This window comes from Dromiciops gliroides, chromosome 3, assembly GCF_019393635.1.
Source record: "Dromiciops gliroides isolate mDroGli1 chromosome 3, mDroGli1.pri, whole genome shotgun sequence".
Taxonomy (NCBI): domain Eukaryota; kingdom Metazoa; phylum Chordata; class Mammalia; order Microbiotheria; family Microbiotheriidae; genus Dromiciops; species Dromiciops gliroides.
Genome location: NC_057863.1, coordinates 488011453 through 488027028, shown reverse-complemented (window position 1 = coordinate 488027028; position 15576 = coordinate 488011453). Strand labels below are relative to the sequence as shown.

Here is a 15576-nt window from a genome sequence, read left to right as displayed (position 1 = left end):
CTCTAGCTTTTTAATTTCTTTCAAGTCTCAGCTTCGAGTCATCCATCCTGTTTAGGATTCTCAACATTCTCAAATGACTATATCTATTTATCTGTGCATATACTGTATTCCCTTCAGTAGAATGTAAGCTCCTTAAGGGTAGGAACTATTTTGTTTTTGTCTTTGCATTCCTAATATCTAGCACTATGTCTTAAATATAGTAAGGATTTCATAAATGCTTGTTGAATTGACTTGAATGGAATTGACTGACTTCCTGTGTATTACAAAAGCAGCTGAGATCAGTCAGACTCTCTGGCTAATGGTCCCATGGTTTGAGTTTCAATGGGTGGGGAGACTTCAGGCTGGGTGTCTTTGGCAGACAGCCCAGAATTCTGGAATGTATGTGCTTTGCCGAGTGGGCTCACAGTTGCATCATGTTCTTGCTCTTGAATGTGAACAATAGGCATGTGGCTCAGTGGGCTAATTAACCTCCCAGAGACCTCAGGGGCTGCACATTATGCTCCCTGTTATGTCCTTGGCCGGTTCCCTCCATCTGACTTTGACTGCCTCAGGGAAGCTTGCTAGAATACTTGGTGACTATTGGGCCTCGAAGATGGAATGATGGATTTGGTTCCCCCTTTGCTCTGGAGTCTAGAAGCAGGAATCTGACATGTGACTTTTGTGTTTGTATAGCCTAGAGGGCATCCAGCAACTGCAGAGGTGACTTTGGCTCAGGAAATACCATGTGCCAATTCATCATGCTTCCATTTGCAAACCCACATTTATGAGTAGGTAGGTGTGGATGATAGAGAAACCCTCAATTTCTACATTGACTATCTTTGGTGGTAAGCCTCCTCATAATGGTGTTCCTTGTACACCAATATTAGAGCTAGAAATAAAGAGGAAAAGATGGAAGAATGATCTATACCATTTGTATCAAATGATTCTAAATGGCAGGATAAGAGTTGGCTTGGAATAAAGAGGTTTTTCAGAGCCCTTGTGATATCTGCTCAGCACCTCAGTAGAGTCTTAGGACTCTATAAGAGTCAGATGGCCTTGGACCATTTCATATAGGTCTATTTTACTTTAGGTGAATCCATTATGTACATCATCTCCATAGTAGTTTCCCTAGTAATGTAGCTTAGTTGACAAGTACAAAACCAAAAAAGCTATCTATTTTGTAAAATTAGACAAACCCCTGAAACTTTCTTAAAACAGGAAACCAGTAGATGCTTTGGAGTATGTGAATATAAGGAAGAACATTTATCAATTCCACCTCAGTATAAAACCCCCACATGCCTCTCGATCAAAACACTTAACAGTTGTGCCCAAGTCTTGCTCTTTTCATACTCGAGCCTGCATTCAAGGGACATCCACAGGATCTGAGACTTGAATGCTTTCTTTAGAAAATCTCATTAGGTATGGAATGAAGCAATGCCTAGAGTTGTACCAATAGGAACTTAAATATTTCCCATGCTAAACCCTAGAGTCATTCAATGACAAGGAAAAGAAGATTGAACTGGATTAGATCTTCAAGAGCATCTATTTACAAATTCACAATGGCTAGGTTTCCAGGAAATTTTAAGCACCAAAAGAAAAGTATTTAGTTCTTAACTTAATGTTTGCATCTCATCTAGCATCTTGAATCAGAGCTGTACAACCAGGTCTGAATCTGGAGGATGTTAATAGCCCTTGTAGTCTATCTGGAGAGTAGAAGGAGTGAATAGCATAAAAGCAGTAAGAACAATTAGTTAAAATGTAGAAAACCAGCTGGCAGGCTAGATTGAACTTTCCTGCCCCATTCCACCCACTTCACTATCTGCCTCTTCCCTCCCTCTTTACTCCTCCTTCTCTTGACTCCTTTGGTGGGATTCCACTCAACTAGGAGCTTGATCCCTTGATACTCCATTCAAATGGGGGAATGTTCTCCTCCACTCCACTCAACTGAGGCTATACTCCTTGCCACTTGAGGTGGGTGTGGTTTTTGGTTTTTGCTTCAGGCACAAAAATTCCTTGGTTTAACACTGCCTAGCACAGTGATTTACACTTTGTAGGCACTTAATGATTATTTATTAAAGTTGAAATGAACACAGAGGATGGAGGAAAGTTATGAAAGAGACATTGCAATTTTTCTGTGAAATTGGGTGTGACATCCTTGCTGCTTCACACAAGGGTTCACTCTTATGCTTTGGTCTCTTTTTGTCTAGATATTACCCATGCTTCCTGGTTCAAATTATTAATCTGTGGCATTATGCTGGACCACCCATAGGAGATCTGAATTTCTCCAAACATGCAGAGAAGGAGGTAATTTGACAGTTTGAGACCTTCCTGTTCATGTTCATAATAACAAAAATCCCCCAAAACAATTGTTTAAAAAAAAAAAGACTTTGGAACATGTTTAAACAGAAAACCATGTTTACTATGGTATTCTTCCTCAGGCTTAACATGTCCTAAGAAGAGGGTGTGTTCGGGGGAATGAATAGAAACCTTATCTTTTACTTGTGGTTCAAGGTAATGCCATAACTAGAGTCTTCAAGTAGGAAACGACTTTTTTCTTAAAAACTGAAAGCAAGAATTCTCTTTCACTTACAATAGGCCAATCATAAGCTTTCCATTTGAATGACTGAACTCTGGTAACTAGAGGACAGGCATAGGAGAAGATGGACTGAAGTCATTTATAGCCCTGTAGTTCTGTAAGTAGTAAAACACCATCATTTTCATGTGCCAGATGCCATTTATCTGAAGATTAAAAAAAATCCCAACAAAACCTCGATAAACCATTAATTACACATTTTCCAGGGGCCCTTGTTTTAAGTCCATTTGAATAGCATACCTACATTACTGTAGCATTTTTATACTCTCAAATTAATTTATGTCTGCTGTTTAAAAGTGCATAAACCTTTTTGAATGATGAGGGTTTTTTGTCTGTATCATATTCACTATTTAGCATTGTGCTGCCAAAAGAGTGTGGGTCGTATGTACACATCCAAGCTAGATAAATCATATAGTTCTTCCTCTTGCAATAAAACCTATGTGAGAAAGAAACACCTAGACATTAGCCTGGATATAACCACATCATAGAATTACAGGCACTTAAATTGAGAGGAACCTTACAGATCATCTGGTTTGCACCCAGTGCAGGCATTGTTGTCCCTATGATATTTATAATCTGTGATTATCCAGATTGTGTTTGAAAGCAGTGATGGGTTCCCCATTACCATGTAGGCAGAGCTGGGATCAGGATTAGGCACTTTAACATATTGTAATAAAATAAATTCCTATCTTTGAATATCATGAATCTCCTTTCTTTTTGGTAAATAGGGATTTATTTTGTTAGAGGACAAGTTACAAGTTACCTCTCTCTTTCTTTGAGTTGTTTACCCCCATTAAAGTATACATTCCTTGAAGGAAGGAACGTTTTGCTTTTATTTGTATCTCTAGCACTTAGCACAGTTCCTGGCACATAAAAGACCCCTAATAAATGTTTGTTGACTTGAAATGTGTTACATCAAAATTTTGAATCCTCTGATAAACAATGATGGAAGATAGGCACTATTTTTGAGCCTGATTTGGAATATTCAGATGTCTTGTCCCAGTTCTGCTCACAAAGTCCACTTGTTGGGGGCAGCTAGGTGGTACAGTGGATAAAGCACTGGCCCTGGATTCAGGAGGACCTGAATTCAAATCTGTTCTCAGACACTTGACACTTAGTAGCTGTGTGACCCTAGGCAAGTCACTTAACCCTCATTGCCCCACAAAAAACAAACAAAAAGCAACCAAGAAATGAGTTCTTTTCAGATCCAATTTTTAGAAAGTTCTTGTTTGAATGATGTGTAATATTGTTTCTATAACTTCTGGCATTTGGTCTTAATTTTACCCTTTGGAGCTATGGAGAAAAATCTAGTGTAACTTCCAGATAATAGCATTTCAGATAATTGAAAAGGCCTATCCATGTTCCTACTAAGTCTTATCTAAATATCCTCATGATTTACTTCTACTATTTATAGTATCATCACCATACTGCTTGGTCTCCATCAATATATAATCTGGCTTGTCAATATCCCTCTTATGATGTGATATTCAGAATGGAACCCAGAGGTTCAGATGCATTCTGATAAAAGTGGACTGCAGTGATACTCCTTTTGCTTTACTCTAGCCACTATATTTTGATGCATGCAAATGACAGTATTGTCTAATGGGTAGGGCATTGAACTGGGAGTCAAGAGGACTGGAATTCAAATCCTGTTGTAGAGACTAAAGAGAGCTGTGACCCTGGGCAAGTCACTTAACCTCTGTGTGTCTCAATTTCCTAATCTGTAAAATGAAGAAGTTGAACTTGATGGCCTTTAAAGTCCCTTCCAGCCATAATCCTATGGTCTGGCTGATTATAGAAAAGGCTGTATTTGGGAAACTGTAGTTTGCCTCCAAAGCTTGACACTGCCTGTCTCCACATTCTTGAGACTGTCCTTCACTATTTTTGTACTACAGATGTACTTGTGGCTGTCCTGATTACTCATTTGTATCCATATTAAGCATCTGGGAGTATAATTGACATGGAACATTCTTAACAATGATGCTTTTTTCTTTCTTTAGTGCATTTTAATTGGTTTACTTCTATATTTCCAGTGTAGGATGACAGGAAGGTCTGGATGTAGACTGATTTTAAAATGCAAATCTACTACTCAAAAGTCTCATAGCATTTCCCATTATGATGCAGAATGTTAGCAAATGCTAAAATATTGTAGGATTGCCTTTTGATTTTTATGCTTTTTCTCTTTTCCATGTGGATGCAAAGTGGATTTGATTCTTCCTCAGCAGTACAGAAGGTCATTGTTTATGGCCCAGTAAATGGACCAAGAATATAAGATCCTTGAGGGCAGGACCCATCTCATTTCTTTACTTGTGTTTAATATGGGCTTATTGATCTATTGATTGATGGGTTAATTCATTCAGGGGATTAAGGCACTAGTTAGCACATCATAGCCACAACACACTAAATGCTACTCTCTCTTGTGGTCTGAAAGGATTAGTACACCTCCTAAAATACCCAACTTCATACTGCTGAAAACAGAAACATCTGGACCATCTGACTCATGACATCCTATATATATAATGTACAGCTGAATCACATGGAGCCCATATGCTGCTTTATGGAATGGGGGAAATCAAAGTTTTATCTAGTCATGGGCCATGTTTTCACAGGATATAGAACTTGCAAATTACTCTAGAGGTCATCCACTGACCTCCCCCACACACTTTATTTTTTACATGAAGAAACTAAGGACCACAAAAGTCCTTAGTAACTTGCCCCAGGCCACATAGGTGGAGGAGCTGGAATGTTAAACCAGGTCCCCAGACTTAGCTCTTTCTGCTGCATCAACCAACCAATCAATCAATACACACTATGTGCCAGACACTATCAAGTAGTAGGGATGCAAAGAAAGGTAAAAACTGGTCCCTGTCCTCAAGCAGATTACATTCTAAATTCACCATGAAGGCTGTGCTTCATCTTTGTCATTAGAAAATACCGAATAGGAGAAAATACTGTTGGAGAACACTAAAGGTTAAAGAAATATGATTTGTACCTTTTGGAAACATCTATTTGAGCAACGGTGCTAGAAATTCTTCCTCTCATACTTTGCTGTCTGCTGATTGAGGAGGAAATCAGCCATTGTTTTTAAGCTCTTGGTTTCACAGAAAGGAATCAATAAAACATTTTAGGTTGAATGCATATGCATTCTGTTGAACATAGCCACCCACTATGTAGCATATGCTGTTATCTTATTCTATCACCAGGATGAAAACAGGAAAATGATCTCTTTACTTTAAAAAATGTCTTTCTCTTCAATTCAGGCTGAGCCTCACATATGCTTTGATTCCGATGTAATTGTATTTACCAGACAACCTTCATCTTTACATGGATGTGTCTGCTTTAATTCTGAAATGCTATAAGACAACAACACAACAAAAGCACCATGATTGGAAGGCCTATTTGAAGTAAAACCACTACCAAATGTGTGAGCTTTTAAATTTTTTTGACCCTTAAAATAAATATTTATAAAAGCTGTCAAAGCAGAGTATGGGACCTTGGTGGAATGTAAGCCCAAGAAGTGATATTTGATTAATATAGAAGAACATGTTTCTTAAAGATGGGTATTCCCGACAATCAAGAATTGGAGTCTTAGCCAGGAATAGAGTCAAAGTGAATAAAATAATAAAGGAAATCCATCCTCTCAGGGCATCATTCTTGCCATATAAGATGGGGTGTCACTGGTTTGTACTCTGGGAGAAAATACTTTGTGTTATGGATAAGATTTGAATTCTTTTGTACCCATATAAGCCAAACAAATATTGCTCTTAATTAATTTTTAACCTCAAAGATTTCAAGGATTAGATTTAATTCCCCTAGAAGGTAGCAAAATTTTTGTCTTTACATGGATATGTTGGAGAGAGTGGTGGACTTGCAGTTAGGAAAATGAATTCAAATCCTGCTTCAGACACTCATTATCTATGTGACCCTTGGCAAGTCATTTAAGCAATCTGTGCCTCAATTTCCTCATCTGTAAAATGGGGTTAGGGTAGCTAGGTAGAGAGGGCAGCTAGGTGGTAAAGTGAATAGAATTCTAGGCCTGGAGTCAAGAAGACCTGAGTTCAAATCTAGCCTCAGACACTTACCAGATGTGTGACCCTAGGCAAATCACTTCATCCTCTTTGCCTCAGTTTTTTTGTCTGTAAAATGAGGTGGAGAAAGAAATGGCAAGCCATTCCAGGATCTTTGGCAAGAAAACCCCGAATGGGGTCATAAAGTGTAAGATACAACTAAAACAACTGAATATCAATAAGACAGTCAATAATTTGTCCCTTATTTAATGAAATTATAAGAAAGTAGGAGTTAAAGCTTTTTGATCTTATCACCCCAGCTCTCCTTTAGACCTTTCTGCAGTCAGTAAGTAGATGGTGTGGGGGGTGGGGAAGAGCAGAGTCTTCCTCATTGTGTAGCTGTGATTCAGAAACTGCATTCCAAGTTAATGAACCTTGTCCTGTAATTCACATGCTTGGAATGTGTGAATGGTATAAATCAGTAAATACATAAAATATATTTCTCAAAGCATGCAAATATGATTTCTGTTTGTGGAATCCCTAGCAAAATTTATGGCACCTACAAAAAAGGTGAGAGGGGAAAGATCCATATTATTTAGCTAATAATAAGGAATTATCTGACTAGTTCAGCCTTGCCATATTTTCAAAAACCAAATTAGGCCCAGGAAAATTCCACATGGTTTGCAAAATGGGCATTGACCCAACTCAAATCTGCCAGCATCTCCTTGGTATCTTCACCTCTTCTCAGTGTTTCCCATACTACAAGGCTAAGAAGACACAATTGTTTGCTTATAAAAACATTCAGAGTTCCATAACATGCCACAGTATCTCATTAGGACCAGCCACAAGGGAAGGACATTCCATTTCCTTTAAGTTCATCACTTGATTCTCATTAGGGTCAGCTCTGATTTCTCTTCACCCCTCACCATGTGAGTCAGAATTTACTTTGCTGGTTGAAGGGGGTCATACTTATGTTGTAATTCTTTTCTATCCTGTCTTTGGAGGAAATGAAATGTTTAGCGTTTATTGAAGTCAACCAGAAAATTATTGATAAATGACTCTCCAAACCATTTGTGTAACAGAAACTAGCTCATGCCCTCCCCCCCCAAAAAAACCCCAAAACCTGAGGAAGAGGTATAACATACAGATTTTATCAGGAGAGATAAAAAATTGGAAAATGTGTAGTTCCCAGATTACCTCAGGGAATCTACTTCTTTTCAAGTGCCTGGATTTAACTGGCAACTGTGTCTGAAAAGCCCTGGAAGCATTGATTCATGAATGTGTCAGTCAAGTTTTTGCTTTGAGGAATAACAGTGGGAATGGGAGTTTTCTGCTGCCATAGCTTGATAGTACTTAATTATGCCATAGCTCAGGTGCAAGGTAAATAATAAATCTGCTTCTAAAGTTTATCAAAGTTCTGATATTTCTGTGCTTTCTAGTCTTTCTCAATCCCAGGGACAGTGTTTGGACAGTTTGGGCTTTCCAGTCTTCCCAAAGCCTGCTTATTGAACATCTACAAAGAATCAGTCAATTGATCAATAAACTTTTATTAAGTACTTGCTACATGTCAGGCACAGTGCTAAGTGTTAGGGATACAATGAAACACAAAAGACAGTTCATGCCATTAGAGACAATATGCAAACAACTATGTACAAACAAGCTAGAACTGATGTTGATGGAACAGATTAGGGCATGCTATTTTTCACATTTTTTCATTAAGTGACAAAATATGGTGATGTTTTCCATGATCATATATATGTATATATGCACATATATGTATGTGTGTGTATATATATGTATGTCCCATATCAGATTATTTACCACCTCATAGAGGGGTTAGGGGAGGGGGCAAGGGAGGGATAGAGATTGGAATAGAAAAATATAAATAAAAATGTTTAATCTGGAAAGGTGGGGGAGGGGTGTGCTAGGAAAGGTACAGGAGGTATATATGTATTTATACAAACACACACTATATATATATGTTGTGCATTTTTGAGTTATTTAGGTATTAATTATATAATAATTATATTTTAACAAATTTGTCATATATTTATATAAATTGATATGTATTTGTTATTTATAAAACAGTTATTTAAGGAATTAAAATACTAAGTTATATGTATTAGAATAGATCTAGGTATATTTAAATGGAATGTAGAAAATTTATATTATATCATGTGTCTTTGCATATATTATATCTGTTTGATATATGTATAAAATAATTACATATCACGAAATAAAAATTTTAAAAAATAAAATGTAAAAAAAAGATATATACAGGATAAATTGGAGATAAGCAAAATAAGGGAGCCACTATCATTAAGAGGGGTCAGGAAAGGCTTCAGGTAGAGGGGGAGATTTTAACTGAAACCCGAAGGAAGTCAGAGAAGTCAGAAGGCAGAGGTGATGCAGGAGAACATTGAGGCCAGCCAGAGAATTACAACTTGGAATTAGGGGATGGAGTGTGTTAGAGCAGGGCTTCTTAAACTTTTTCCACTTATGACCCCCTTTTGCCTGAAAAAGAGCCCTGGGTATATAAGTATATATAAAATAGATATACATAACCTTTAACTGTTGCTACATTTTTCATGACCCCCACATTCAGTAATGCAACCCTGTATGGTTGTGACCCATCGTTTCAGAACCTAGGTCTTAGAGGAACAACAAGGAGGCTAGTGTCATTGGATCACAAAGTAGAAAGGAGGTATAAACTATAAGAAAACTGGAAAGTGTGTGTGTGTGTGTGTGTGTGTGTGTGTGTGTGTGTGTGTGTGTGTGTGTATGTGTAGGTTATGAATGTCTTTGAATACCAAACAGAGAATTTTATATTTGATCCTGAAGGAGAAAGGGAGTCATTCTAATTCATTTATTTCAGTTGTGTCCAAATCTTTATGACCCCATTTGGGGTTTTTAAGGCAAAGATAATGTAGTGGTTTGCTATTTTCTTCTCCATATCATTTCACAGATGAGGAAACTGAGGCAAACAGTGTAAAGTGACTTGCCTGGGTCACACAGCTACTATGTGTCAGAGGCCAGATTTGAATCCAGCAAGTTGAATCTTCCTGACTCTAGGCCTAGCACTCTCATTCACTGTGCCACCTAGTTGAAAGGGTGTCACTGGAGATAATTGAGTGTGTGTGTGTGTGTGGGGGGGGGTGATGGTGGTGGAGAGGGTGATATGGTTAGAACAATGCTTGAGGAATATTATTTTGCCAGTTGAGTGAAGGATAAATGGAGGTGGAGAGAAATTTATGGCTAGGGGGCTCACCTTGGATACAGGAAGACCTGGGGTTCAAGTCCTATTTCTGATGCGTATTGATTATGTGAACCCTCAGGCAACTCTTTGAGAGTAAGTATTACAGATAGTTCTCATTCAGTTTTCTTGGGGGCATCTTTCACACCTGTAATTCTCTACATCAGTGAAATCATAGCATAGGACAATTGGAAGAGGAGGGACATCTCCCAAGTGCAAGCCAGTGTACAATATAATAGTGAGTTCTGGTAGTGTATTAGCTCTTCAGGGGAAATGTTAAGGAATTTCTTGTAGGTACATCAGCTACCAACATTAACTCACCATTGTAGCTAGAAAGATGGAGGTGAGAGTATTGCTAAAAGCTTCCCTGGTTAGCCCCCATATTTTTTCCCCCAATTCTGGCATTACATTTAAGAATCTAGATGAACATTGCAAGTCTGGACCTTATTTCAAGAAGCTTAACCAGGATGATGAGGTGACCAGAAGCCATACTATGAGAATTAGTAGAAGGAACTGGGGATATTTTGCCTGGAGAAAAAAAGGCATAAAAAAGACTATCAGGTAGAAGACAGATTATTATTTTCAAAGGGTAGAGCTAATAACAATGTGGGGACATCACAGAGGGAAGGATTTTGGTTGCAAAGCAGGCAGAACTTGACAATCAGAGTAGATCCAAAGTAGAATAGATTGCCTCAAGAGATAAGGAATTATATATACCTTGAGTATTTTCAAGTATAGATTGAAGGTATTAAAGATATTAAAAAAGGTCTTCCTGGGTTATTAAACTAAGGAATCATTGAACTTAGTTAAGAAAATTGACATTTTTATTTTCACTAACCTCTATTTGAAGTCGAGCACTTCTTTCAATCATTTGAAAACATAATTCTATGAAAGGGGTCCTCAGTCATCCCCAGTCTGCCCAAAGGGTTCTGGACATAAAAAGTTTAAGAATCACTAGTTTAGGTGATCCCAACTCAAAAATCCTAGGAAGCTATATCTTTATGCTTTTATTTTAGAAATAAAGTTTATCATAAGGGATTTTGAACTAGAAGTGGGGAATTGCACATCAGAAAAACATGCAAGCCACCAAATAAGGCATGAGGGTAACACCTTTCATTAGAAAATCCTCTCTCAGTGGACAGAATAATTAAATTTCCACTTCAGCCTTGAGATGTATTTGTGACTTGTAGGAGGAGGAAAACAATAGAAAAAAAATTGACACCTCCCCCAAACATTCTGGTCTCTAGGAGTATTCTATGCATAATGTTTAATTATTCATATTGTTTCACATTTTTTGGGGGGGGTACTAAAGATAGGACACTCAAGATTTTGACCAGTGAAGGGACATGGTTAACTTACACTCTCCTACAGCCACTTGTTTACATGGGACTTTACTCCATACCACTCTCTAAACACAGATAATTTCCATGGTAACGGCAGTATTTCAAGACTCTCACACATACACTTGCACCTTTCTTAAAAAAACACAGAGCCCAACCTAGTACAATTAAATCAGTAAATCATTGGTATGTTTATTTGTTGTTGCATAGTTGTCAGGATTTAGAGAAGAAGCTGGACACTGTCACCTGCTATCAACAGTGCCCAGAAACACCAGTGTCCCATTTAGCTTTTTGACATATTGACAGAAAATATCATATTGTTTTTAATGACATGCAAGGAGTGACTGATGAATATCTAGATTGGTAGGGTCAGAAGGCACTTGAGGAGGAAGACAAAATTGAAAACGTGAACTATGGGATACTATAGCATATTTTTTTTTGTGGGGAAATCAGGGTTAAGTGACTTGTCCAGGGTCACACAGCTAATAAGTGTCAAGTGTCTGAGGCCAGATTTGAACTCAGGTTGTCCTGAATCCAGGGCCGGTGCTTTATCCACTGCACCACCTAGCTTCCTCTGCTATAGCATATTTTTAAAAGATATTTGAAATACAACTTTATTATGATCTAAATGAAAAAGGAATGGGAATGACTAACAAACAAGATTCACCATTGAATTCTGTGATGGGATTGTAACAATCTTATAATTGAAACTCAAGGGGACATAATTAGCTAAATATGCAAGTACAAAATATGGATTATATATATATATATATATTTTAAATTTCCACATTCACTCCGAAGCCCATTCATCTCCTTCAAAATCTTAAAGATTAACCACACATTCTGCTCAGGTTGATAATAATGTGGCAAACACATGACACCACTGATATCACAGGACAGTTGCCTATAAAACCAGACCCCTTGACATGGGGCTCTACCCTCATTCTCTTCCTGGTCATCATCTTTAACAGAGAGAGCCATTGTCTGAACAAGTGGTAAATACTGCTCATATTCTGCTGCCAATACTGTGTCCATGACAACTTCTGGAGATGCAAGAGTAGGCATGGCCACAAACTCCAAATTACGGTCTCTGATACATTTCCCAGCAAGCCAAAGGAGGGGCTTCTCAAAGTTGTAATTACTTTTGTCTGAAATTTCATAGTATTGGAGATTCTTTTTCCTAGGGAAGGCATTTGATTTCACCTTGACTTTTTTGGCCTTAATATCCATTTTGTTGTCACACAACACTTATAGCAATATTTTCACTTATTCCAGATCTCTATTTATCTATTCACATACCAGATCGCTATGCCAGTTAGGTACGTTCTTGTAAGTAATTCTTAATGTTACATCAAATGCTGTAATGGCACAATGACCTTGGATTTAATAACCATCTTTCAGATCACCAAATTTCTCATGGCCAGTTGTATCCCCACACATTGAATTTAATAGGACCTCTGTTAGTGTGGAACATGAGAGGATGGACCTCAACACTAAAGGTGGTTATGAACTTCTCAAATTCACCATTCAGGTGACGTTTTACAAATGTGTTTTGTCCTCTGTCACCAACTAATACAAGTTTAAACTGCACTGAGGTGGACATCATGATGGTTTTTCCAGAAGTATCTCTGTCTCCATCTGACTGAGTGATGGAAAGATGGAAGAAGCATAATTCTGATTCTATAGCATTTTATGTTACACCTTCACTGTGCCCAATGCCTTCACTTTAATTATGTTCATCTTTATACTTAGGTTGGTGAAATATTGGGAGAGTTATTCTGGTTTTGGGTAGCATCTAATTTTACCTTTGGATGAATTTAATTGTATTTAAAAATATACATGTTTTTTGGGCTTATCATCATTATCTTTGTTGCTTTTTTGAGTGTTTTATTGCCTATGATTAACTTACAAATGATCAGCAAAATTAAATCCACATAATACTGTTATGAAGAGCCATCTCCATGGTAGTTTCTGACCAAATGTTGAGTTTGATGCATAAAGACTGGGCTATGAAAAAAAGCCCCAGAATTCATCTTCCACATAATTAAATAATGAAGGCTTTATGAGTTTCTCTAGGTCTTTATACTTGAAATTGAATTTTGGAAAATTCTATCTGTCCTGGGTACAGTTCCCTTCTCTCAGTTAAGGGAGGATTTCTTCATTATTAGTGCCTCTTTCTCAAGGATGCCAATGTCCTGCTGAGAGAGAAGAAGAGGCACTCTTCTGTTTGATTGTTTTCTTTTGAAATAAATGTGGCAATAAATCTAAATCAGCCAAGATAACTGAGAAACATTTTATATTAGCATAACAGTGGAGGTGGACATGGGTAATATGTGATAGATGTTACCCTTTGCTTAAACTGGACAGCCTCCAAACCTTTAATGTCCCACAGGAATTTAGTGGGGAAAAAAAATACTACCTGAGGTTTTACATCCTTAAACCAAAGACTAATTTTTTTACTTTCAAGATAAGTCCTCAAATCTCAAGGACACTCTTGTTATATTTCCTTAGACACAGGATCATAGGATCATAAATTTAGAGCTAGAAATAGCCTTGCATCCAGCCCAACTCTCTCACTTTACAGGTGAGGAAACTGAGGCCCAGAGATTAGAAATGACTTGTCCCACTTTCCAGAGATAGTATATGAAGTAGAAACTTTTTAAAAAGCCCGGTAAATGTGGTTTGGTTTTAGTGTTTTGAGCTCCTATTAAATAAACTCTGAGGAAATGTGTTAAAAATAGCAATTAACCACATATTATATGCCCACATTATATACATATGCATATATGTGTAATATACACATATACATATATGTACATACATATTATACTTAAGTATTAATTGGTCTATTTCTTCTTTTGTAAAATGTGTTTCCTTGTAAATTCTCAACTCTGATCCTAATTCTGCCAACTGGAGCTACAGAGATCAAATTAAATTACTTTTCTCAATGACACTTCTTCAAATATTTGAAGACAGCTTTAGTCCTTCCCATATCTTCTCTAGGCAAGACTTATCTAAAGCAGGGTTTCTTAAACTTTTTCCACTTGTGACCTCTTTTCACCTGAAAAACTTTTACATGACCCTGGGTATATAGGTATATAAAACAGGTATAAGCTTTTACTGTTGCCAAATTTTTCACAATTTCCACATTCAGTTACATGACCCCATATAGGGTTGCAACCCACAATTTAAGAAGCTGGGATCTAAAATATAAATATCCCTAGTTCCTTCATTTATTACATCTAAGAAGAATTTGAGTTCCTTCATTATTCTAGTCATCCTTCTCTGTACAAAATCTTTCTTAACATTTGATCCTTAGAACTTGACCTAGTGCCCATATGTGATTTGTTCAGTGTAGGGGTAATAATTTTCTTGTTCTTGATATTGAACTTCTTTCAATATAGCCTTAAATTGCTTTCTTTTGAACAATTACACAGTTTATTCATACTGTATTTGCAGTCAATAACGCCCCCCCAATCCTTTTTATATGAATGACTGTCAAACTATGCCTCCCCCATCCTTTACATTTGATATTTAGAATATGAGTTCAGGACTTTACATTCACCCCTATTAAATTTAGTCCTATGAGATCCAGTCCAATTTTCCATCCTGTACAGATCTTTTTGGATCTTCATTCTCACCCAATGGTGGTTATTTTAACCCAATGTTGCATTATCTGCATATTTGATAGTATTCCTTATATATCTTCATACAACTCAGTGATACAAATGTTGAAGAGAAAAGGACCAAGGATAGAGACCTTCTGCTGGTTGATACTGATTCATTATTCAACACTGGGCAGTGTTGTTCAAGTCCTTTCGAAGTTGACTCCTATCCAGACCACATTTCTTCCCTTTGTCCACAAGGATCACATGAAATACTTCATCAAAAGCCCTGGTGAAATTTTTGCGTGATAAGTTTATAAATTTTCTCCTAATTTATCAGGCTATTAAGCCTGAGAACATGAGGTTAATCTGATATAACATACTTAGGGAATCCATTTTGATTCCTTGTAATTGATGCTTCCTTTTCTAGACACTAACAAATAATTTTAAAAAATCAATTTGAGAATCTTACCAGGAACTGATGTCAACTTCCACAATCTGTGGAAAAATTTAAAATTTATAAATGGTCTAACCTGTTGAACCTACTTTCCTCCCCCCCCCCAGTCCATTTTTTAAAAAGAATTTACATGCCTCTAGTTTTTTGAAACTAATCATTCTCAGTGATTCCTCAGAAATAAATGATGGACATTATATCTTTCTGTATTCTGAAGAAGGAGTTGTGCTCTGAGCCTAAGGACCTGATGTCAGAAAACTTGGGCATGAAATGTGATTTGGTGTAATGGTGGGGAAAAAATAAACTCACTGATTCTCAGGTTCCTCATCTTTAAAATAGGGTGAT

The 15576-nt window shown here is 37.2% G+C and overlaps 1 pseudogene; it reads right to left on the bottom strand.

Annotated features, from left to right (window-relative positions):
• Positions 1-278: 278 nt before the first annotated feature.
• Positions 279-12778, bottom strand: LOC122747812 (annotated as a pseudogene).
• Between the last annotated feature and the right edge of the window lie 2798 nt (positions 12779-15576).